Source organism: Cynocephalus volans, chromosome 9, assembly GCF_027409185.1.
Source record: "Cynocephalus volans isolate mCynVol1 chromosome 9, mCynVol1.pri, whole genome shotgun sequence".
Taxonomy (NCBI): domain Eukaryota; kingdom Metazoa; phylum Chordata; class Mammalia; order Dermoptera; family Cynocephalidae; genus Cynocephalus; species Cynocephalus volans.
The window spans coordinates 50621224-50646000 of NC_084468.1; the positions used below are offsets into that span (position 1 = coordinate 50621224).

Sequence of the window (24777 nt, forward strand, 5' to 3'; positions counted from 1 at the left end):
ATGTGTATGATTTTTTTTTATATAGTTCTCACCATTTATTAAGTGATCTCAGCTGTTATTGTAGCTGCTGCATGTCAGCCAGTTCTTAAAACATAAAATGCTATTCTAATTTCTCTTGTGCAGGACAGAAGGATCCTCCAGGTAGCACGGCAACAGAATGAGAGACTCTGGTAATGCCAATGTCAATGATGGTGACATCCAAGAGGGAGAGGGTCATGTTACATTCAACCGTGGCTTCCAGAGGTTTTGAAAAGGGAGCTTTGGGGGTCCAGCCTGCCTGCCATTTTGATGCTGTCGGTGTGACTTTTGTATTCCATAATGGTGTTGGGAGGTAGGTTAAGCACTCGCTGTAACATTTCCCAGATTTGGGCTATGATTGCTTGGTCACTGGTGGTCTTATTCCATGTTGCAATAAAGTCCTCCTAAAAGCAGACAGAGACCATAGCCACACAGAACTCCTCCCCACCCAACCATGAACTGCTCCCCCAACATGGCCAAGATGAGATTCTCCCAACACCAGGAGGCCAAGCCCTTGTGCAGCCAAATAATTCACCTGCCACCATTTTTATTTGCATCATCTTCCCACATGGATTTATTTCCTTCTTTGAAGAGATGGAAGACACTGTGGCCTATCAGGTCCCAGTATGTACCATGTGTCAATAAAAACTCTTGAACTGCTCCACAGAGGCAAAGGTGCCAATCTGTGAGCTGATGGGACAGCCGGGACTCTCCTGCAGTAACAGAGTGTAGTTGTACTGCAGGGAAGGCTCTGCTGGTCCAGGGACAATGGCCTTCCTCTTGTTGCTGCTCTGACTTTTGTCTGTTCCATTTTTTTTTCCTCTCACCATCTTTCTGTGTGCTGTTTTCTTCATTCTGATCACAGTCCCCACTGTCATCATCTTTCAAGGTGCTGGACTTGTTCATCCTTTTGCCACTGCTATTGCCACTGCCTCACAGAGTCAATGTTTTAACTATAAAATGTGTAAGGAATACATGCAGGTAACTTGAAAGGAGGTAATATATCTAATGTTTGCTGATGCTTAATAATTATAAATGAAAATATAAATACTTATACAAAAATAAATAAATAAAAATGAAGAAACTTCCTTTTAAGTAGTTATATGCAAATTTCAGGGCACAGTGTGTACAAGATACTTCCTGAAATAAAATATGTAGATAAAGTATCTCCATGTGATTTATTTTATTCAGTTGGCTTATATATTGCAACTAGTAACCTGTCCTAACTCTGAATCCACAACCTGAAAATATTTAAGACCTTGGAAAATTTTCCTTAAGATAAAAATTAATTCAAATTAGAAAATGTGAGCTGTTACTCTAATTATTATTGTTTAATTTGTTATCCATATTCTATTTCAAATTTCCTGAGGATTAGATGCAGCATTGTGCAGATTTTATTCAAATCAAACAATGGTAAAGTTCAACAGAAGGTTAGCCACATCTGATAAATTGCAATAAAAACACAAAAAGTCCAAGAAAATTTGTAAAGTATGTGCATTAAGAAAAAAAAAGAAACTGTAATGAGGGCTCTAAGTCCTTCAGGTGAATTTTAAAATTTGCTAATAGAAAGGAGAAAAAAAGAAGGTGGTTTTCATAATAGAATACTTGAGGAAACTTTGGGAAAATTTCTATTCCTAAGGCAGTTTTCATAGAGCATCAGATGGTGCCCTTGACAAAGACTGACATCTAAAATGAGAAAGTTATAGAGCAAGTAGAGTAATTCAAGTCCAATAAATCACCAGGACCATATGGTATACATCCAAGATTTCTGAGGGAAATAGCACGAACTTTCACAGATACAAGAGTAAAACACCCAAACAGTGTGAAATACAGCCTTAACCACAACATCTGCTTTTAAATATTGTTAAGATTACTAATTTAATAGATAGAATAAAGAGAAAAAAATCTAGAAGAAGATCTAATCAATTATTTAATGTTTTCTCCCTGTATTAACCTATGATGTTGAGTAATCTTGTATATTTCTGGACTATTCTTCTTTATCTCCCCTGGATTCCTTTTGTAATAAAGCTTTTCTGCCATCTCTCTCTATTCGTCCAACCACATACTGCTTAATAAGCCAGTGGTTGACATTCCTGTATACTGCAATTCATTTTCACTTTTTGAGGCAAAAACAGGTTAATTAGTTCCGATATCACACTGGTCCTTACTCAGAAAATTTGCAGTTCCTTTTTCTCTCTTTTTTGTGGTTGTTTGTTTTATTGTTATTGTTTTGATATGGGGTGTTTTTTGCTTGCTTTTTGACATGCATTCAAATTGAAATATCTTGGATTTCAAACAGAACTGATATTGTTCCATTTTGTTTTTCAACTGCTAGCTCATTCTCTTGGAATCCAATAAGAATTATTTTTTTAAAAAATGTTAATTTATAATCTGAGAAAGTAAAAGTTTAAATTAATTATTGTTTTTATTTTATTGATGTATATTTATTTTATTGGTATATAAAAAAGTATACTCATTGTAATTGCATAAGCTCAGTAAACTTTTACATATACATGCACTTATGTAATCTTCAACTAAATGATCATAAAGTATGAAGTCTCTCTTTACCCTCTGCCAATCAGTATTTCCTTAAAGGTAAACACTACTCTGAATTCTATTATAATCAATTAGTATTCCATTCTTTGACTTTAAATACATGAAGTCATACATGAAATCAGTGATTTTGGCTGGCTTCTTCTGCTTCAAATAATGTCAGTGAGATTCATCAATACTGTAGTGTCTATCAGTAGACTGGTCTTATTTTTTTTCTAGATAGAATTCCATTTTGTAATATACTAGATTTTATTTATCCACTGTCCTATTAATGGAAATTTGAACTGTTTCCAGTTTTTGTTTCAAGTGCAAAACAGTGATAAATATTCTTTTATTTATGTCTTTTGGTGAACATATGCACCGTTTTTATTTGATTATAAATTTAAGAATGAAATTGTTATTCATAAAATAACTATTTAATTAAATTTAGTAAATAATGCCAAACTGTGTTCAAAAATGTTGATAAAATAGCACTCAGCAATAAATATGAGTCCAATTGCTTTACATATTCACCAACACTCGGTATCATCAGTCTTTTAATTTTTACCCATTTAATTTTTACCCATTGAGTAAGTGAGAAGAGATATTTCATTGTGTCATTAACTTGCATGTCACTGAGAAGTAATGGTGTTAACACATTTTAGGATGTTTATTGACTATTTCAATATAATTCTTTTTCAAAGTATCTATTAAGTTTTTCACTCATTAAAAAAAATCAAGTATATTGTCTCTCTCTGATTTCTTGGAAATCTTTATTCTATATTAAGTCTTTTATTGAATCTATCACCTATCTATCCATTTATCAATCTGTATATGGATATCATAAATTTTATTGAAGTTCAGTTAAGTTTATTTTATGCTTATGCTTTCTGAATTCTGGTTAAAAAATCTTTGTCTACATCAAAATCATGTAGATATTTTCCTATAATTTAATCTAAAAGCTTCATTGCTTTGCATGTCATACTTGAGATTATGATTCTTCTTTAAATATTTTTGGTGTATGGTATGAGGAAAGGGATAATAATGTTCATGTTACTTCAAACAGAAGTGAAATTGCTCTTCTCCCATTTATCAAAATATACATTTTTTTCCCTCACTGATTTTCTCTGACATCTTTATGATATATCAAACTGAACTGAACTTTTAATAATGTTTCATTAATTTGTTGCTTATCCTGTGCCGTGGAAGGGAATTTAAAGACAGAGCCTCCTGTGGATCTGTGAGAAGTTCTAATTAGTATAGTGGCATCCCAAAAATTACTCAGGAAACGACATATGCACACACACACACACACACACACACACACACACACACACACACACACAATGAGAAAGAGAGATTGAGAGAAAAGGAACGTTCACTGCATTCATAAAAATAAAAATGGAACCAGTATAAACCAACCATATGAAAAAAAATTAAAAATCTGTTGTCCTTACTTTGGTCAGAGTGATCTTTTTAAAGTAGATATCAGATGATCATACTCTCCTAGTTGAACATCCCCTGACGGTTTTCATTGTACTTAGTGGCCCAACACTTTGCCATGACATTTTAGCTCCTACATGTTGTGGTCTAAGACAAGCTCTCCATCCTCATCTCAAGCCACTTGGACCTTGTCTTAGTTTATTTTGTGCTGTTATAACAGAATATGTAAGACAGGGTAATTTGTAATGAACAGAAATTTATTTCTCATGGTTATGGAGGCTGGGAATTCCAAGACTGAGCAACAAGCATCTGTCAAGGGTCTTCTTGCCACATCATCCCATGGAAGAAGGTGGAAGATGGAAGGGTAAGAGATAAAAAGGGACAAAACTTGTCTTTTTGTAAGAAATCACTCCTGCAATAACAGCATTAATTTTTTTATGAGGGGATGAGCCCTTATGGTCTAATTACCTTTTCAAGGTCCCACCTCTGAAAACTGCTACAATGGTAATTAATTTCAACATGAGTTTGGGAGGGGACAAACTTTTAAACCATAGTAGCTCTCAGTGCTACACCACATTAGCTTGTTTTAGTTTTTTTTTTTCTCAAAGACGACTTTTTAAAAATTTTTTATCTTAGCCTTTATAATTCATATTTCAACCAGACTCCTAATTCCGAGATTGTTTCTCTGCCAAAACTTTTCCACCATTTTGGTCTTAAATTACATTTCCAACTCAGAAATACCATGAATCAACAATCTGAAATGCCCCACCCCACCTCAATCACTTTCTATTACATCTTCCCATTTTAATTTATTAAGGCATTTCTTAATCTCTGAAATGATTTCATATATGTATTTGTGTTATACTCATTTATATATGTGTTTATTACTGTCTACTTATTTTCTATGCATTTATGCATTTGCTTACACTTTATGTATAATTTTATTTTTATATTAATGTTGCTTGTAGGTTGTTCTTATTGACAATTTATTATTTATTCAGGCTCAAGAAAATATAATTACAAGTATAACACATTGAATAATATCAAACTGACTTATTTCAGTAAAAATGATAAAGTTTATTTTATTCTAATATATACTGAGAAATGAAAAGTAAATTGAATATAGAGGCTTGCTAATAATTTAAGGCTTAGACTGATTATGCAAAAAACTTTTGGAGTCTTTCTACATGGACACTGATACTATTTAAAATAATAAAGAAAAGTATCAAATCAGAATCTTGTAAAAATGCAAAGAATCATATAATAACTTAGTCATTTAAAAAATTTTTTAAAGCATGTGTGTGCACATCAGCACGTGTTTGTGTGTGTATATTTGTGTGTGTGTTTCCCTTTAGATTCTAAGCTCCTTGGGACCAATATGCTTTTGGGAAATTCCTTAATAAAGATCAGTGAAGTTATAAGTCAATTAGAATATTCATTTGAAGCGACTTCTCATCAAAGTGAATAAACTAAATATTATTTAACATGCTTCTCACATGTTACAGATTTGCAAAATACAATAAAACTATATAATCCCTTTCCTGCCCTCCATCTCCACCCCTTTCCTTTCTTTCATGAAATAATCATGTGTTGATTTTTCAATAATTTTTAAAGATCTCAACTAGGCTTATTTTAATTACCATCATTAAACATATTTAAATGTTCCTTTTCTTTCTTAACAATAAATGGTGAAATCCTTAAAAGCTCACTTTTTTATAGGAAAGACAATATACTGCAGTGAAAAGAGTTTATTAACACAATGAACAAGATGAAAGCTGCCTTAGTTTCCTTATCTATAAAAACAGAGTATTGAATCCTCTCTCTCCAATCAGTCACTGCTCTAACACTCTATGAGTTCATGTATTTAAAATTAATAACAGTGTACTTGGTGTTCTTTATGGCTTAGACGAACTCTTACTTTGGATCAGTAGAATCAATCCTAGTTGCTTCAAATGTCCTTAGCATGGAGGAGCCTGGTGTTCCTCCAAAACTGGCCGCTGCTTCCTGCCTGTAATACAAATATCTAGTAGTGAACAAATGTGTATGTCCTTTTACTAAAATTGTGGCAATGTGTTTTAGAGTCACTGAAAAAAGGGGCACATATCCAGCAACAGTAGCAGCTTCCCTGGCAGTGATTGGAATAAGTCAGTTAGGTCTTTAGTAGTTTCTACTCAGGGAAACTGAGAAGACTCTGGCAAATACAGAAGGTATTATAGCCAGCCAAGACGTGGGAAAGTCTTACAGGATTGTGCAGGGGAAAAACAGAGGAAGTTAAGCCCCCTGTTTTAGTGTGAAACACTTGAAACTGATCATGAGGTAAATGAAGAGAAAGTGACATCTAAAATGTGTGAAAAGATAACTTCTACTCTGCCGATGTCCCCAATGTGATGAACAGTAACAACAAGAGATATCAGCAAGGGACTGTTCTCCAGATACAATAAAAAGGAAAAGTCAAGTAGGGCAGAGAATCATTTAAAGATGCAAAGTTTTTATTTTTATTTTTATCAATTTCTTAATAACGGAATTAAGCTTTATGAGTAATAGCAGTAAAAATTGGGAAAATAAATTTTGAATGGAATAGTTTCAGAGTTCAACGTATCAGATAATAGGCATGCTATTAGAAAATTGAAAGGCCTTTTTATGACTTTTTAAGCCAAGAACTTTGTATACTATATTTTTTATGTTTTCCTAGCAATGAGTTAATCATTTTCTTGACTCAATAATATGGAGTTTTATTAGTAAGGTTATGAAGTACCTGGGCGATACCATTCATTTTGAATTATGAAGGGAGTGTAACCAGCTCTTTTTGATTCTTTTTTTATATGTTAAACAATGTCTCCAGTAATCTTGACAAGAAAAGAAGTAATCTCCAGTAATCTTGACAAGATATTTCCAGGTTCACTCAGACAGAAATCTCTAAATTGAGCTTGTTCCATTAAGACCTAAAAATTTACTAACATTCAGTAATTTGGTCAATGCCTCCATTTAAGCCATATTATCTCTTTTGGATAATTTGGGGGTTTAGAAAATAATTTAAATATAAGGGAAGAAAAAGTTTATTATTTGCTAAAGATTAGATATCATGAATAAGTCTCACATAGGGAATTCATAGAATGTTTATGTACTTAAGAAATATGAATAAATTTTGTGATTGGGGGAGCTTACCCTTGAAAATCAGTGGCTTTAGGTCAGAAAGTAAAAAGTGGAATAATTTTAAAAATATTTATTTTAATCTTGCTTTGATTTTTCCTTTAACTTACATTTAAGTAAATCAAATATTATTAAGCTAGATATTCTGAAATATAAAGGACAACTATATTGGAAGTTCTTTTTCTCTAAACATGTCCTTTATTCTCTCCAAATGTATATCTGATGGAATGCTTCCCTTCTTATCAGTGACAGGCAGTATAATGTAGTAGAAAGAGCATTATCTTGGGCTTATGTCCTTAATCTATTATGAAAAATAAGTTATATCTTATCCTCTATTACTTAATCAGTACACACAGGAACACTAATCCTGCCCTTAGGTGATATATTTTTGTAAAAGTATGATATAATGGAAGTCAAAAGTAGATAATTAATAAACAGAATATTTTAATATTTTTCTTCCTGTCTATCTTTTTTTGGGGGGGGCGGGTCCCTAATATGGTAAAGGCAGTGGCCTTTTCACAAGTCAGAAAATGTTTGTTAAAATAAAGAATAAATTAAAACTGCATGAAAAAATAATATGAGATCTAAAGTAACTTAGAGATTATTTAACTTCAAATGAAAGTTACAGATGAGGTAACTGAGCCTAGAAGAAATAATTTTTATAGGGCCATATCATGTATTTATGATAGAAATAGAACTATAGAATTATCTTCCAATGATTCAATCAATTAAAGCATATTCTACTTGCTTCCAAATATCTATTTATTGATATTAAAAAATATATTTATCAAACATCTAAAATATAAAGTTGCAGAGCTGGTCACTAAACATATAATGATGACAAGGGTTACTTGTGTCATACTGTAAAGGAAGTTGCCATCTACTGGAGGAAATGTAAGAATAAAAAAGCCAATCACTAATAATATTGAAAAAAAATTTTTAAATGTGAAGAAATTAAAACTGTTTTACATTATACTCATTTGGGAAGCACATGTACTAAAACTGGAATTCTAAAGAGAAGATTAGCACAGACCCTGAACAAAGATGACATGCAAATTTGTAAAGCATTTAATATTTTTTCATAATAAAAATGCTGAACAAACTAGAAATAGAAAGAAACATCTTCAACTAGATAAAGAGCATCTACAAAAATCCCACAATTAATACCATATTTAATGGTGATGCTTTCCCATGAATGTCAAAAAAAAAGAAAATGATGTTTTCTCTCACCACTTCTATTCAATATTGTACTGAAGATTCTAGCCAAGGGAATTTTGGCAAGAAAAAGAAATAAAAGACATCCAGATTGGAAAGGAAGAAGTAAAACTATACCATTTTGCAGACGTCATGATAATGTATACAGAAATTTTTAAGAAATCTAATTAAAACTATTAGAACTAATAAATGGCTTCAGCAAAGTTTCAGGATACAAGATTAATACACAAAAATACATTGTATTTCTAAGCTCTTGCAATAAACAATCCAAAACTGAAATGAGGAAAGCAATTACAGTTACAATAGCATTAAAAAAACCAAAATATGTACAAATAAATTTAACAAGTGAAGTACAAGACTAGTAATATTCTGAAAAGCATAAGAAATTGTTAAAAAAAATAAAGATCGAAATTATTGGGAAAGCGTTCTACCTTCTTGGATAGGAAGACAACATTGTTAAAATGTCAGTACTCTCCAAACTGATCTACAGGTTCAATGCAATCCCCTTCAGAATTCCATATTATCTCTTTGTGGAAATTGACAAGTAGATTCTAAAATTCTATGGAATTGTTAAGTGACCCAGAGTAGCCAAACAGTCCTGAACAAGAATAACGAAGCACAAGTACACATTTTCTTGATTTTAAAACTTACGATGAAGCAATGGTAATCAGGATAGTGTGATAGCATCTCATGAATAGACATATAGATCAATAGGATAAAATCAGAGTCCAGAATATACCCACATTTCTGTGATACACTGATTTTCAACAAGGCTCTCAAGACTATCCAATAGGAACAGAGTAATTGTTCAACAAATAGTGCTTGGACAACTGGACAGTCTCATGCAAAGGAATGACGTTAGATCCTTACTTCAAACACATATGAAAATTAACTCAAATATATCAAAAAACTAAATTTAAGAGCTAAAACTGTGAAACTGCAGAAAACATAGGGGTAAATCTGCACAACTTTGGATTTGACAAATGATTCTGTGATATGACACCAAAAACACAAAGTAACAACAAACATATAAATTGTACTTCATCAGTTTTTTAATATGTGTTTCAAAGGATACCACAAAGGTGAAAGGCAACCCAAAGAACAAAAAGAATACTTGCAAATCGTATATCTGATAAAGGCATTGAAGTCAGGTTGCATATATATATGTGCATGTGTATGTTTGTTCTAAAATCGTGGTAATGTTTGCACATATCTGTGAGTTCACTAAACAAGATTGAACTGTACACTTTTAAATGGATGATCTGTATGGCATGTAAATTACATCTCAATAAAACTATTTTTTTAAATAACACAAAGCAAGTTACATTACGCTGATTTAACATAAACAAAATAAGCCAAAGAAGAAGAAAGAGAATGAAAAGAAAACAAAACCCTTCAGAATATAATGTCTTAAATAAAATGGAAGTGTAAAAATTATTGGCACAGGGCAGGCAGAGAAACTACAAATCAAGGTCAAAGATCCCAGGCTCCTTCCATTGGTTGTTCTGTTCCTCATTACGGTCGTGTTCTCATTTGCATGGTTAAACCAGCTCATCTCCACCTTTTAGTGCAACCTTTAGGAAGAGAGAAAAGTTCAGAGCAATGCGGAGGAGGAAGGAAGGGAGTGGGTTTGGAAAGTGATAGGAAAGGCAAAGGGTATAAAGAAATATCACGATTTGAAAGAATGCATATGCTAATAATAAAGAAAAATTTAAGATAAAAAGATTATCTGGAAATGGCACTCATCATTTTTGCTTGTAAATCATTGGAACAAACAGCCATATCCGAAGCTACCTGTAAGGCAGGTTGGGAAATGTCAGTAACCACACACCCAACTAATACACGGAGGTTCTGCTACCAAATGAAAAAGAGAGAGAGAGGGAATACTGAGACAATAGTTTGTTTGTTTCTATCATGACTTCTCTTTTAAAATCTTCATATGATTTTTCACTGGAATTACAATAAAAGACAAACTTCTGACCATGGCCTAGAAAGTTTTATATTTTCTAATCTCTCCTCATCTCTTCGATCTCATCTGCTATCACTGTCCTCTTTGCTAATTACACCAACCAAATTTTCTTTCTGTTGCTTTCTATTTCTATTCCGAATTTGTTTTTAACTTAATGATTTTTACATGTTGTCATTTGCTATCCCTTGTGTTGGAAAATGCTTTCTTTCTTACTCTCTCATGGTTGGGTCTTGCTCCTCATTCAGTTTTCAGCTCTTTAGAGATGTTTTCCCTTGACCACGCAAACTACGTTATAACAATTGCTATTGTTCTCATACTCTGCTCCCCCAAGAAATAACCCCTAACTGTAATTAGTGCTTTCAGAAGAATCATAGTAATTCCCTTCTTTAATAACTGTAGTTAGTGCTTTTAACATAGACTCATTAGTTTATCTATTTGTTTTATTTACTTAATATCAATTTTTTACCCACAAAAAGTAATCTCAGTGAGAATAGGGTCTTTGTATTTTTCAATCATCCTGACATAAAACAAGCAATACGTAATTACATATAGAGTGAGTGAATAAAACTAATAACGGATGTGATGGTAGAGGCAGTTCATGGAGCCCCAGAAACATAAAAAAGGAACATTTTATCCAGGGTTCAGAGTGAAAGGAAAGCCTTCCTGGAGAAATGTCCAGTCAGTGACCTAAAGTATGATTTTAAATGTAGGCATCTAAAGCAAAGGTCAAGTAAACAACTGAAAAGGCTTAAAGCTTTAAAAAAAAAAAAAAAAAAAAAAAAAAAAAGGACAGCATACTTCATTCAAGGATCTTTTAAACAAAAGTGCCCTGGGGCTGTATTATTGTTTTTGCCGGTTTTACTAAGAAAAAATTGACAAAATTTTATATACATATGTATTCAGCATGTATGACGTGATGCTCTGATACATGATATACAAGCTGATTCACATATCCATCACCTCACATAGCTAACCTTCCTCTTTTAGGTGGTGAGAATACTTAAGATCTACTCTCTTACCAAATTTCAAATATACAGTATGTTATTATCAAATATAGTCACCATGCTGTACAATAGATCTCTAGAACTTATTCATCTTATAACTGAAATTTTCTACATTTTGACCAAAGTTCTCTCATTTTTCCACCCCCCAGCTCCTGGTAACCAAAATTCTACTGTTTTTATGAGTTTGACTTCTTTTAGATTCCACATGTAAGTGAGATCATGCAGTATTTGTCTTTCTGTATCTGGCTTATTTCATGTAGCATAATGTCCTTATGTTCCTTCATGACAAGATTTGCTTCTATTTTAAGGCTGAATAATATTTCATTCTGTGTGCATATACATATCTCATATTGTATTTAACCATTGAACTATTGACAGGTACATAGGTTGTTTTCATATTTTGGCTACTGTGAACAATGCTGAAATTAACATGGGCATTCAGATATCTCTTCAGGATATTGATTTCATTTCCTACAGATATGTACCCAGAAGTGAGATTGCTGGATCATATGGTAGTTCTATTTTTAACAATTTCAGCAACTTTCATGCTGTTTGCCATAATGGCTGTACAAACTTACATCCCCACCAATAGTGTGCAAGGATTCCTTTTTCTGCACATCCTCTCCAACACTTATTACCTTTTTATTTTTTTATAATAGCCATCCTAACAGATGTGAGATGATATCTCATTGTGGTCTTGATTCACCTCTTCCTGATGATTATTGATGTTGAGCACCTTTGTGTATACCTATTGGCCATTTGCAGGTCTTCTCTGGAAAAATGTCTATTCAGGAACTGTGTTATAAGAAAATGATAAAAGTCAAGACTGGAGAGGTAAGTTGGAGCCAAACCATAACAAAATTATTCACAGGGTGGTTGTCACTATGTAGAATAAATCCACCTTCACCCATGTAATATTCCTTAATCTTACTCAGATCATTCGAAACTATTAACATAGTTCTTTTAAATAGAAATATTTCTTACAATTGCAAAAATTAATCTTTCACAATTTTAAGCTTTCAGATTACAGTTATCATAGTGTCCTCATATTTCATTACCTTTTTCTATCACCAATGGTCTCCTGCAGGTGTCCACAGCATAGAATGATAGAAGATTTTATACCAAATATTGTAAGGAAAAAATTTTAGAACTTTATATCCAAGTACAACGATATAGGGTCTACATATAAAGTGTCCAGTGCAATAGGCTAAAAAAGTCTCTGAAGATATTATACATGAAAAAGTAGAATCCCTGTAATTTCCTAAAAATTTCCATGGCAGACATTACATTTGCTTTTTTCAATGCTACCTTAATCTTTTAATCCATGTGTTTCTTTAGTAATGCATAAAATATTTCCAAAGCCTGGCTGAATGGTGTCCTTCTAAAGCCTCCTACAGAGAACTACTTCTAATAGCCCAGTGGTGGTGGAGGGTTTCTTTCAGTTACTTGGAGCCAGAGGCTTGAAACTCAATAGTAAGAGCTCACCCTTTATCCTTTCAATGGTAAAGCACCATATAATGGTTTTGCACCGATCTTCTGAATGAGATAAAAGAGCTTAATCTCTATTATGCATTCACATTTTTAGCTAGTTTTTTAATGCTACGGGACAGTACTAGAGAGCATATTTTCAGACATACTAGGATAGGAATAAAGCTCTAAAACCACAGTGGACACCAACCTCACTGTTAAAACCTAAATTATTCACGTTTTATATTTTGTTAGTTATGATTAGAACAAGGCTTATGCTTTTTGACTTCAAATACAGGTTTCTATTCTTTCTTATTTTATTTCATTTTTTTCAGGAATAAACCTCCTCAGAGAGTTTCTCAGTCATTTCTGCAAAGATTGCATGGTGCCTCCACAGAAGGTCAGGAACCGTCTCCTCTGTTGCTATTGCTTGGCCTCCCTGACCCCATGAGATGACTCATCTGTCAGTGGCTTCCCTGAGGACATTGCTCACAACTGCATTAGGGAAGGTGAGAAGGATGAGAAGGATCCTTCCCTGCCTTCAGACCTGGTGTGAGACAGCCCTTCTCTTTAATCCCACATCATTCAGCAGAGATGCCACGGTACCTGATTATGAGATTTTACTGACTATTCAGGAAAGAGACTAGCTCATGGAGAATAACTTAAAACTACCTCATGGGCACCACCAACTGTTAGGATCATCTCTTAGGCTTGAGATGTCCCTTATCCCAGGGTCATGGAATCCTCATCCAAGGCCATAAATATGGCTTCAATTTCCCTCTACTTATCAGTGTGGGCCAAATTGTCTCCCAATTGAAACCTAGAAGAGTATTATTCTTACTTTCAGTTTAAGGCTTGTTTTTTTTTGGCCCACTTTTGGCAGCTTTACAGAGTAATTAAGAATAGGAGGGTATTTTCCTTCCAGAAAATCTGTCCTTCCACCTTTAGGAATATTCTTTGGATTTATGGCTACAGATGAATACTGTCCAACATTAATTATTTTTTCAAAGTCTGAGTAATCCGGGTTTAAATAAAACTACAGGTAGGACATCAGCAGCTCAGGTAAGCTGCAGTTGCATCAAGCTCAGTCCACATTTTTATATATAGTCTCTGCTCATTAAAAATTTGGGGGTCCACAATCACTTTACTATGTTTAATATAACAGACTTTAATAGATTACATTTTGGACTTAATAATAATTAACAATGTGATACATAAAAGCCTCACCAAATCAGAAATATTAAATACAAAATTATTTGATTATCTTCAGACTTTAGTGATTCCTGTGCTTTCGTTAAGATTTTGAAAATAATTTCCATTTAGATATTATGTTTCAGTCAAACTCACTTTGCATCTCATATTTTGCATTCCTATGATAAGGTGTTTAAGTAAATATTATGGCAAATACTCTGCTTTTATTCTGAATACTTTGAAGATAAAAGAATTCTTTCACTTCATGTGGCCATCTGGATAGATAAGAACAACTGTAGAATGCTGTAGCGATGACCCTTAGGCCTTCTCTTTATTCTCAGTATCCTCGAAAACAGAGTCAGATAAAGTGATAATTTAAAGCACATGTTAAATATCCACAATCATTTTCACATTAAAATTTTAGATCAGCACATCACATAAAAAAATAATATCTTTCACCTGTTTTCTTTAAAACTTGCAGACTTTCATGTAGAATCTAAAGAAGTCAAACTCACAGAAGCAAAGAGTAGAACGGTGGTCACCAGAGGTTGGGAGGGTGGGGAAAATAGGGAGATTTTCATCAAAGGGGACTACTTTCAGTTATAAGATGAGTAAGTTCTGGAGATCTAATGTACAACCAGGTGATTACCATTAAAAACACTTGAAATTTGCTAAGAGACTGTTATCTTAGCGTTTTCACCACACTCATAAAAAAAAAAAAAAGGGTAACATGGTACTGAGACTCATTCAATGAAATAAAAACAACATTTGAGAGCCTTAGCAGCAGACTAGAGAAAGCAGAAGAAAGAAGTTCTGACCTTAAAGATACTAGTTTTGAAATAATCCAAGCAGACAAAAAAAAAAAAAAAGAAAAGAAAAAAGAATTTTAAAAGATGATGAATATCTCCAAGAACTGTCAGACAGCTTCAAGCATATAAACATCTGAATTATGGGTGTTCCAGAAAGGGAAGAAAAAGAAAAATGCATTGAGAACCTATTCAATAAGATAGTAGCAGAAAAATTCCTTGGTATTGGTAGAGAAATGGGTTTCCAGATACAAGAAGGACAAAGATCCCCAAATAAGTTCAATCCTAAAAGGTCCTCTCCAAGACATATTGTAGTTAAACTGGCAAAAGTTGCAGACAAACAAAGAATTCTAAAAAGAGCAAGAGAAAAACATCAAGTCACCTATAGGGGAGTCCCTGTCAGACTAACAGTAGACTTCTCAGCAGAAACCCTGAAGGCCAGAAGAGAATGGGATGATGTATTTAAAGTACTAAAAGAGAAAAACTGCCAGCCAAGAATACTATACCCAGCAAGGCTATCCTTCAGATATGAAAGAGATATACTGTATTTCCCAGATAAACAAAAACTATGGGAAATATGTGCCAAATAACCACACCTATAAGAAACCCTCAAAAGAGTCCTACACCTGGAACTGTCTAAAAATAATCCCCACCATGAACACTTCAGAAGCATAAATCCTACTGATAAAAGACATAGGCAAATGAGAAAGAAGAAAAAACAAAAAACAACAACAAAAAAATATACCATTCCACTTCAAAAACCAAACAAACTGTAAAGTCATAGAACAGCAGGGAAAGAAAGGAACCAAAGACTCTTACAACAATCACACAAAAGCAATTAAATGACAGAAATCAGACAATATCTTTCAATAGCAACACTAAATGTTAATGGATTGAACTCCCCATTCAAAAGACATTGACTGGCTGGATGGATTAAAAAACTAGACACAACTATATGATGCCTACAAAAAACCCACCTCATCTGTAAAGACTCTCACAGACTGAAAGTGAAAGGATGGAAAAAGATATACCACACAAATAGAAACCAAAAACAAGCAGGAGTAGTTATTTGTATATCAGATAAAACAGACTTTAAACTAAAAACCATAAAAAGAGACAAAGAAGGCCATGGTATAATGATAAAGGGATCTATGCACCAAGAAGACATAAAAATCATAAATATATATGCTCCCAACATTGGTGCATCCAGATTTATAAAGCAAACATTACTACACCTAAAGGGAGAGATAGGCCTCAATACTTTTAAGAGTTAGGGACCTGAACATCACCCTCGCAACATTGGACAGATCATCTAGGCAACAAATCAATAAGGAAACACAGGATTTAAACCACACTGTAGACCAATTGGACTTGGTGGATATATGTAGAACATTTAACCTAACAACCAGAGAATATACATTCTTATCAGCCCATGGAACATTCTCCAAGATAGAAAACTTATTAGGTCACAAATCAAGTATCAACAAATTTAAAAAAATTGAAATCAGTTCATGCATCTTCACAGACAACAGTGGATTAAAACTAGAAATTAATAACAAAAGAAACTTTGGACATCACACAAATACTTGGAAATTAAGCAACATTCTTCTGAATGACATATGGGTCAAAGAAGAAATCAAACAGGAAATCAAAAAATTTCTTGAAACTAATGATAATAACAGTACATCATACAAAAACCTATGGGATACGGCAAAAGCAATAAGTTTATTGCAATAAATGCTTACAACAAGAGAACAGAAAGATTTCAAATAAACAACCTAACTTTATACTTCAAGGAACTAGAAAAACAGGGACAATCCAATCTAAAAGTTAGTAGGTGGAAAGAAATAACTAAAATCAGAGCAGAACTAAATGAAATAGAGAACAAAAATATGATAGAAAAGATAATGAAACAAAAAGTTGTTTTTTTGAAAAGATAAACAAAATAGACAAACCACTAAGCCAGACTTACTAAAACAAGAAGAGAGAAGACCCAAATAACAAAAATCAGAAACAAAAAAGGGGATATCACAACTGACACTGCAGAAATACAAAGAATCATTAGAGATTACTATGAACAACCATACACCAAAAAATTTGAAAATCTGGAGGAAATGGATAAATTTCTTGACACATGCAAACTACTAAGATTGAACCAAGAAGACACAGAAAAACTGAACAGACCAATAACAAGCAGTGAGATTGAAACAGTAATCAGAAATCTTCCAAAAGAAAAAGTCCAGGACCAGATGGCTTCACTTCTGAATTCTACCAAACCTTTAAAGAGGGATTAATACCAGTTATTTCCAAACTATTCCAAAAAGTTGAAACAGAAACCATTCTCCCAAACTCATTATATGAAGCCAGCATCACCCTGATACCAAAAACAGACAGAAAAACAGCAACAAAAAAAGAAAACTACAGGCAGATATCCTTGATGAATTTAGATGCTAAAATCCTCAACAAAATACTAGCAAACAGAATAAAGCAACATATCCAAATGATTATGCATCATGATCAAGTGGGATTCATCCCAGGAATGCAAGAATGGTTCAACATATGCAAGTCAATAAATGTGATACACCACATCAACAAACTGAAGAACAAAAACCATATGATCATCTCAATAGATACAAAATGCTTTTTACAGAATTCAACTGTCCTTCATGGTAAAGTTTCTCAACAAATTAGTTATAGAGGGAAGGTATCTCAACATAATAAAATCCATATACAATAAAACCACTACCAATATCATCCTGAAACTGAAAGCTTTCCCCTTAAGATCAGGAACAAGACAAAGATGCCTGCTCTCTCCACTCCTTTTTAGGAGTGGAGAGTACTGAAAGTACTTGCCAAAGCAATTAGACAAGAAAAAGAAATAAAGAGCAACCAAATAGGTAAAGAGGAAATCAAATTGTCCCCGTCTACAAATGACATGATTCTATACATTAGAATACCCAAAAAATATCTATCAAAAAATTATTAGAGCTGATAAATGAATTCAATAAGGCTGCAGGATATAAAATCACATACAAAAATCAGTAGCATTTTATACTCCAACAACAAACTAGAAGAAAAAGAGATCAATAAAGCAAGCCCATTTACAATAGTCTCCAAAATAAATAAATAAATAAATAAGTAAATAAAATACCTAGGAATAAATCTAATCAAAGAGGTGAAAGATCTCTACAGTGAGAACTACAAGTCGCTTCTGAAAGAAATTAAAGTAGGCACTAAGAGATGGAAAGACATTCCTTGTTCATGGACTGAAAGATTCAATGTAGCAAAAATGCCCATACTACCCAAAGCCATCTACAGATTCAATGAGATTCCCATCAAAATACCAATAACCTTCTTCATAGAAATAGAAAAAAAAAAAATCCTAATATTCATTTGGAACAAAAAAAGACCCCAAATAGCCAAAGCAATCCTGAGCAAAAATATAAAGCTGGAGGCATTACACTTCCTAATGTAAAACTCTATTATAAATCTGTAATAACAAAACCAACATGGTACTGGCATAAATACAGACATGTGGACCAATGGAACAGAATAGAGAACTAAAAAATCTACCCACATATTTACAGCCAACTGATATTTGACAAAGGCACCAAGAACATACATTGGGGAAAAGACTGCCTCTTTAATAAATGGTGCTGAGAAAACTGGACATCCATTTGTAGAAGAATGAAACTTGATAACTTTCACCATATACCAAAATCAACTCAAAATGGATTAGAGACTTAAATATAAGGCCTGAAACATTAAAACTCCTAGAAGAAAACAGGGGAAATGCTCCAGGATTTAGGACTGGCCAATGACTTTATGAATAACACCCCAAAAGCACAGGCAACTAAAGAAAAAAATAAACAAATGGGATTACATTAAACTAAAAAGCTTCTGCACAGCAAAGGAAACAATAGAGTGAAAAGACATCCTACAGAATGGGAGAAAATATTTGCAAAAAATGCATCTGACAAAGGATTAATGTTCAGAATATGAAGAACTCAGACAACTTTATAGCTTAAAACCAAATAATCCAATTGAAAAATGGGCAAAGGAGCTGAATAGACACTTCTCAGAGGAAGACATACAAATGGCCAACAGGTATATGAAAAAAGGGCTCAACATCACTAATCATCAGCGAAATGCAAATCAAAAGCACTCCCAATCAGACTGGCTATTATTAAAAAGACAGAGAATAACAAATGCTGGCGAGGATGTGAAGAGAGAAGAATTCTCCTCCCCTGTTTGTGGGACTGTAAATTAGTACAGCCATTATGGAGAACAGTATGGAGTTTCCTTAAACAACTACAGATAGAACTTCTATATGATCCATTCCATTCCTGGGGATATATCCAGAGGACTGAAAAACATCAGGTCGAAGGCATACCTGCACTTCCATGTTTATTGAAGCTCTGTTTACAACAGCTAGGCAATGGACGACCTAAATGTCCATCAATAGATGACCAGAAAAGGAAACTGTGGTATATATACACAATGGAATACTACTCAGCCATAAAAAGAATGAAATCCTAGCATTTGGAGCAACATAGATGAGCCGGCAGAAAATTATCCCAAGTGATACAATCCAGGTACAGAAAGAGAAATACCACATGTTCTCACTCATAACTGGGAGCTTAACCCATAAATAAACAAATGAACAATAAAGAGACACAGAGAGAAAGAAAGAAACAACAATCACAGTAATACATTGAACTTTTAGAAAACTATAGGTGGAAAAGGGGAGGCGAGGGGGAGATGGAGGGGACTAATGAGGAATTGATCAATGGACACAAAGAATGACTGTGTATTATAATGATGAATAAGCTAACTATAGTGATCTAACCACCACACATTCTACAGAGTTATTGAAAATCAACATTGTACCCCACATGTATGTATAATAAAAAAATTACAAATAAATAAAAAGGGTAACTATGTGTGGTGATGAATATGTTAATTAGCTTGATGGTGGCAATCATTTTACAATGTATATGTATATCAAATCATCACGCTGCACACCTTAAATACACACAATTTTTATTTGTCAATTTTATCTCAATAAAGCTCGGGGAAATTTTGCAAATGAAGTTTAAGGACACAATATCTGTATTCCCACTCGAAAAGGGCAATTTATAGACTCAATATTTCAGTTAAAAAACAGAAAAGGAAGTTTTATAAATTATAAATTGTATACATACATATACTTGTGCATATGTATGAAGGTCTTTTAAAAGATCATGCAAGGATTTGTATTATCTTTTCATTTTATTTTTCCATGAACTTTTTGAAGTGCCCTTGTGTGTGTATATTACTAATGCATATATATACACATACACGTTTCTTTTTTTTGAAAATATATTTACATCATTATGTTAAGTGAAATAAGCAGTCACAAAAAGAGAAATACTGCATCTTTTCACTCATAAGTAGGAGCTAATAAATAAATAAAAATAAACAATCACAATAATATTTTGAACTTTCAAAAGGAGAGAACAGAACTGTGGTTATCACAGGTGGGAAAGGGAAAGAGGGAGGGGGTTCAGTGAGAAATTGATTAAGGGTCACAAAGAATAATTATGTTTTATAAAAATTAGTATAGTAATTAACCTCATTTAATCATAACATAGTGTACATGTATATTGATATTCAACTCTGTACCCCACAAATTGTATAATCAATTATGTTTCAATAAGAAATAAAAGAAATTCATTTATATCAGCAAATATATAAATGACTTAAGATTTCCCAATATTAAATAATAGCATTTAAATGGCCCATCAAATAATGCTCAAAAATAAATAAGTAGAAACATATTTTATGAGGATTTTTAGGATTCTCACACATGAACTAGAGAATTGGCTTATATTGTCCCATACAAGTTAAATACAGGTCAAGAAGACAAAAACATTGTCTCATCCTTTTGAGTAGGAGCTCTTTGGGACAAAGGGTGTCATTGTGACTTGTGGATACAAGGGTGCTGCTTAGATAGACTGACCGTAAATTGTCATTGAAAACCAGGACATTTTCAAGAGTGACAAGGTGCACTGTTAATAATTATACCAAGGCAAAACAAGAATAATCTAGGTAGATCCTTTATCATAAACTTATACTTTAACCTGCAAGCAAGTCAACTTCTATCATTCTTTTTTTCAGTATATCTCATAACAGCTACTATTTTAGCATAGTGTCTTCTGAATGCCACACATTTTAATAGGTCATTACTCTTCTACCTGATTCTTTTTTTTTTTCTTTGTAAAAATTTATTTTTTATTAGCATATTCATTGTCACAAATCATACTTATTCTTTTTGCCCCTTATCCAGTCTCTTCCCTTCCCTTCCCTCCTTCCCCCTCCTCCCTCTAGTAACCATAGATTTATCCTCTCCATCTGATAGATTAACTGTTCCTCTGTTGGTTTGTTGCCTAGATGACCTGTCCAGTACTGAGACAGGTGTGATCAAGCCCTCCCCTGATTCTAATATTAAATAAAATCCCACATGAAGCACATACCATTTATGGTAAGTTTAATAACTCTTTCTTCATTTATTCTATATAGGTTCTTCTTTAAAGTTTGGAAGTAACTATCTTTTGCTGGAAATGTAGGTCAAGGATCTCTTAGGCTTCTTAGAACACAATATGTGAAGTTCAACATGCTACTGTGCTCTATCTTTACAATAGTTACCTTAATGCATTCATGAAATAATTATCAGTAAGATTCTTCATTTTTAGAAGAACTGTAAAAACTTTAAATTAATAAAATAGTATATGATAACTAAATATGTATTGTGTGCCTAAATAAAATATTATATTCCACTAAGTGCCATGAACAATTTCAAAAAGCCAATATAGTCCAAAGGTACTTTAATCCTAGAAGAAAATGTAAATGTTTATTATATAGTATAATAACAGTAGAATGGGATGTATTAACTGGGTGAATACAGTCCTAAGAGATATGAAGGAATTATTTTTCCCAAGTAATACAAAACATCATCTGTAATGGACTCTGCCTTCTACCTTAGTCTATTCTCCCTTCTGGTAACAGCGCTCTGGTTCTCTTATGAGGAATAATGTCTAATTCACTCTCAGTCCATGCGGTCTTAGTAAGATTCACTATCCCTTTCCCCATCCCATTTTCTGGATTTAGGAATAAACCACTGACCAAGGTCAAACCAATTAATAGTACATATCTCTTTGGGCACATTCATTGTTTTTAGATGAGCACATGGCCCAAGTCAAACCAATGAAACCCAATTCTGGTTCTTTGTAAAACAAGTACCCTGTCACTGCTGAGGCCGTTAGCCTGCAACTTCCGAGATCCATTATATTGACAGAGCTCTTCTGAGAGCTAAAGCAACTTAGAAAAAATAAAGAACAAAGAGAGAGGACAAAGAGAGGTTTCGTCTGCTAATACTGTTTGAGCATCTGGTGGCAGATATTGCTAAAGAAAACTTTGCTGTTATTTTCAGCTGCATGAAATAATAAATTGTTTAATTCCATTGTTTGATCGCCTCATTTTTTTTTTTATTTCTCAAATTTTTGCTAAAACCAGCTTTTATTCTTTATAATCAAAATTCGAGACCAGGCTAATACTTTATCAGAAAGGAGATAGTTTTTAATGTACAGAGAAATCTGAACAATGTACCAGCCAGAGGGAAAAATGTAAACAAAGGAAATGATCCAGGAAAACTCACTTAAAGTGGGGGTTTACCTTGAATACAGCATAGGGAAAAGGAGATGTCGTCATGGAAAACACACTGCATGGAGAAGATGGGGGGAAGAGTGTGTACATTCTTCAATGTCAGAACCAGAAGTTAGAGGTTTATTCTGCAGGCAAAAATGTGTCATAGACTATTTTAGATAGAGTAGAAAAATGACATGATCAGCTCTGAAACTCTGAAAAATTATGCTGACAACATTGTACAGAATAGTTTTAGGGGAGGAAATTCTGGAGAAAGAGTTGCAGGGTCATGTGGCTGACATAGGAATAAAGCACTCATAAGGGAGTAGTACCCAGAGGAGATAAAGTAGAAATGGATGAAAAAGTCTGCTTAATTCAGGACTTCTCCAATTACATGATCCTTCTTCTCACTGTTACTCAATGTGACTGCAAAACATGTTAAAATCATGATAGGACTGATGTCAGTGGAAATTGGTAAGTAAGAGCATAAAATAAAGAGTTTACTTAGAGTTTCTGTGCTCTAAAGAAAAAACAGAAATTAAAGCCATTAAAGACATCTCTCATTAAATGAAGATAATCATGCAATACAAATCAGTTTGGCCATAGTAAAATCTATCTGTTCATCTATGTCTATATGTATGTGCAACTTAAATTTTATCAATGATAGTACACTGTAAACTCTTTCAAAGTCCATGTAATGTAGTTTGAAATGTCATTTGGAAATTGCATCACTCTGTCAGAAATTTCTGTTGCACCTTTGCCTGAAGCATGTTAGGCATATATTTAAAAAAATGAATAAAAAATGTATTGTGAAGAGTTCATTGCAATTCATTTTGTTTTATTAAAATTACATTCTCTCAATGTGATGGTAGGCACATTTAGAAAGTTACAATGGTACAAAAGTCTAGGTCAAAATTAGAGTTTAAACTACGGCAATGGCAATGAGGTCAAAAACAAGTGTGAGTGGATATGAAGAACATAAGCGAGATAGAATACACAAAATTTCAAATGACTTGCTAATATTTGAAAAATTATTATGGTAATGAACTTCAGGTATATGACAAAGATATTTATTTTGGATATAATGATCCTATATGTATAACGATGAACACTTTGATTAAAAGGAAATGTGGATAAAAAAGCAAAACTAAACAATGTGCCATTGAGAAGAGATAAAGATAAATTAAAAGTAAAAATGTAAAAGATTACCATGAAAGCACTAATCATTAGAAATCTGGACGGTTATATTAATATTAGACAAAGTAGCTTTCAGGGCATTCAGTATTACCAGAGATAATGAAAAGCATTTCATAGTAATCATCATAGTAAAATCATCAAATTGACAATAACAAAAAAAACATTACAAATCTAAAGTTGTATGACCTTAAAAAAATACATGAAATGTAAACTAACAGAACTAAAAGAATGAAAACATAGGTAAACAATTACAGGACTGTTCAATATTTTATATAACAAACAGAAAATGTGTAAGGATATAGAAGACTTGAAGAAGATCAACACTAAATCAAACTAATCTTTATAAACCAGTGTAAGCAAAAATTATAGAATACAATTCTTTTACAGTGTGACAGAGTGGTCAACAGATAGACTATAAACTGAGCCATAAAACAAGTCTCAATAAATTAAGAAGAATTGAAATCATACAGAATATGTTCTCTCATGTTAATTGAAGTGATTATTTAGTATTTAAACTTTTTAGAAGTTAAGATTTTCCAGTGTGTAGTTTTAAACAATCTAAGTCCACTTTCAAGTTACTACTGTATCATTGTTATAGTGCAGGTAATTTATGACAACGTATTCACAATTCCTGCCTCCTTTCCCTCCTGTCATTTTTGTCATTTATTTAACTTATTTGCATTCAATAATCACTCACAAAATTAGTACTGTTATTGCTTTAAACAGTTATCTTTTTAGTAAACTTCCCATGATAACACATTTAAAAAATTATAAAATTGAGACTCATATCTGTACACAGAATCAAGTGTATTGGTGCTCAACACTATTTTCAAATTCTTTTCAGTGTCAAGGTCCTTCTATCCTTACTGAGTCTGAAAATATAAATACAAAATTCCACAGCCACCTTTGCAGCAGCAGTTATGAATAATTAGGTGTTCATCATCAAGAACATTCAAGTGGGATTCAGAGTACAGAGTGAGGCAGAGGCCACACTTCTGCTAATTATTCAGTTTCTGCTGGCAAGTCCTACATGAAGATAGCTGAGTTTCCGTTGTTGACTTCTTGATAGTAAGAGACTCCTGATCTTGAATGCTCCTGATTA

The 24777-nt window shown here is 33.1% G+C and overlaps 1 non-coding gene and 1 pseudogene across 1 annotated transcript; one reads left to right on the forward strand and one right to left on the reverse strand.

The window, feature by feature from the left end:
• Window positions 1-213: 213 nt before the first annotated feature.
• The window catches only part of LOC134385701 (eukaryotic translation initiation factor 4E type 2-like), a 158745-nt pseudogene continuing 134181 nt past the window's right edge, over window positions 214-24777 (reverse strand).
• Window positions 8116-8222, forward strand: LOC134386678 (U6 spliceosomal RNA). The gene has a single exon (XR_010024508.1). It is a non-coding gene; the product is annotated as a U6 spliceosomal RNA (small nuclear RNA).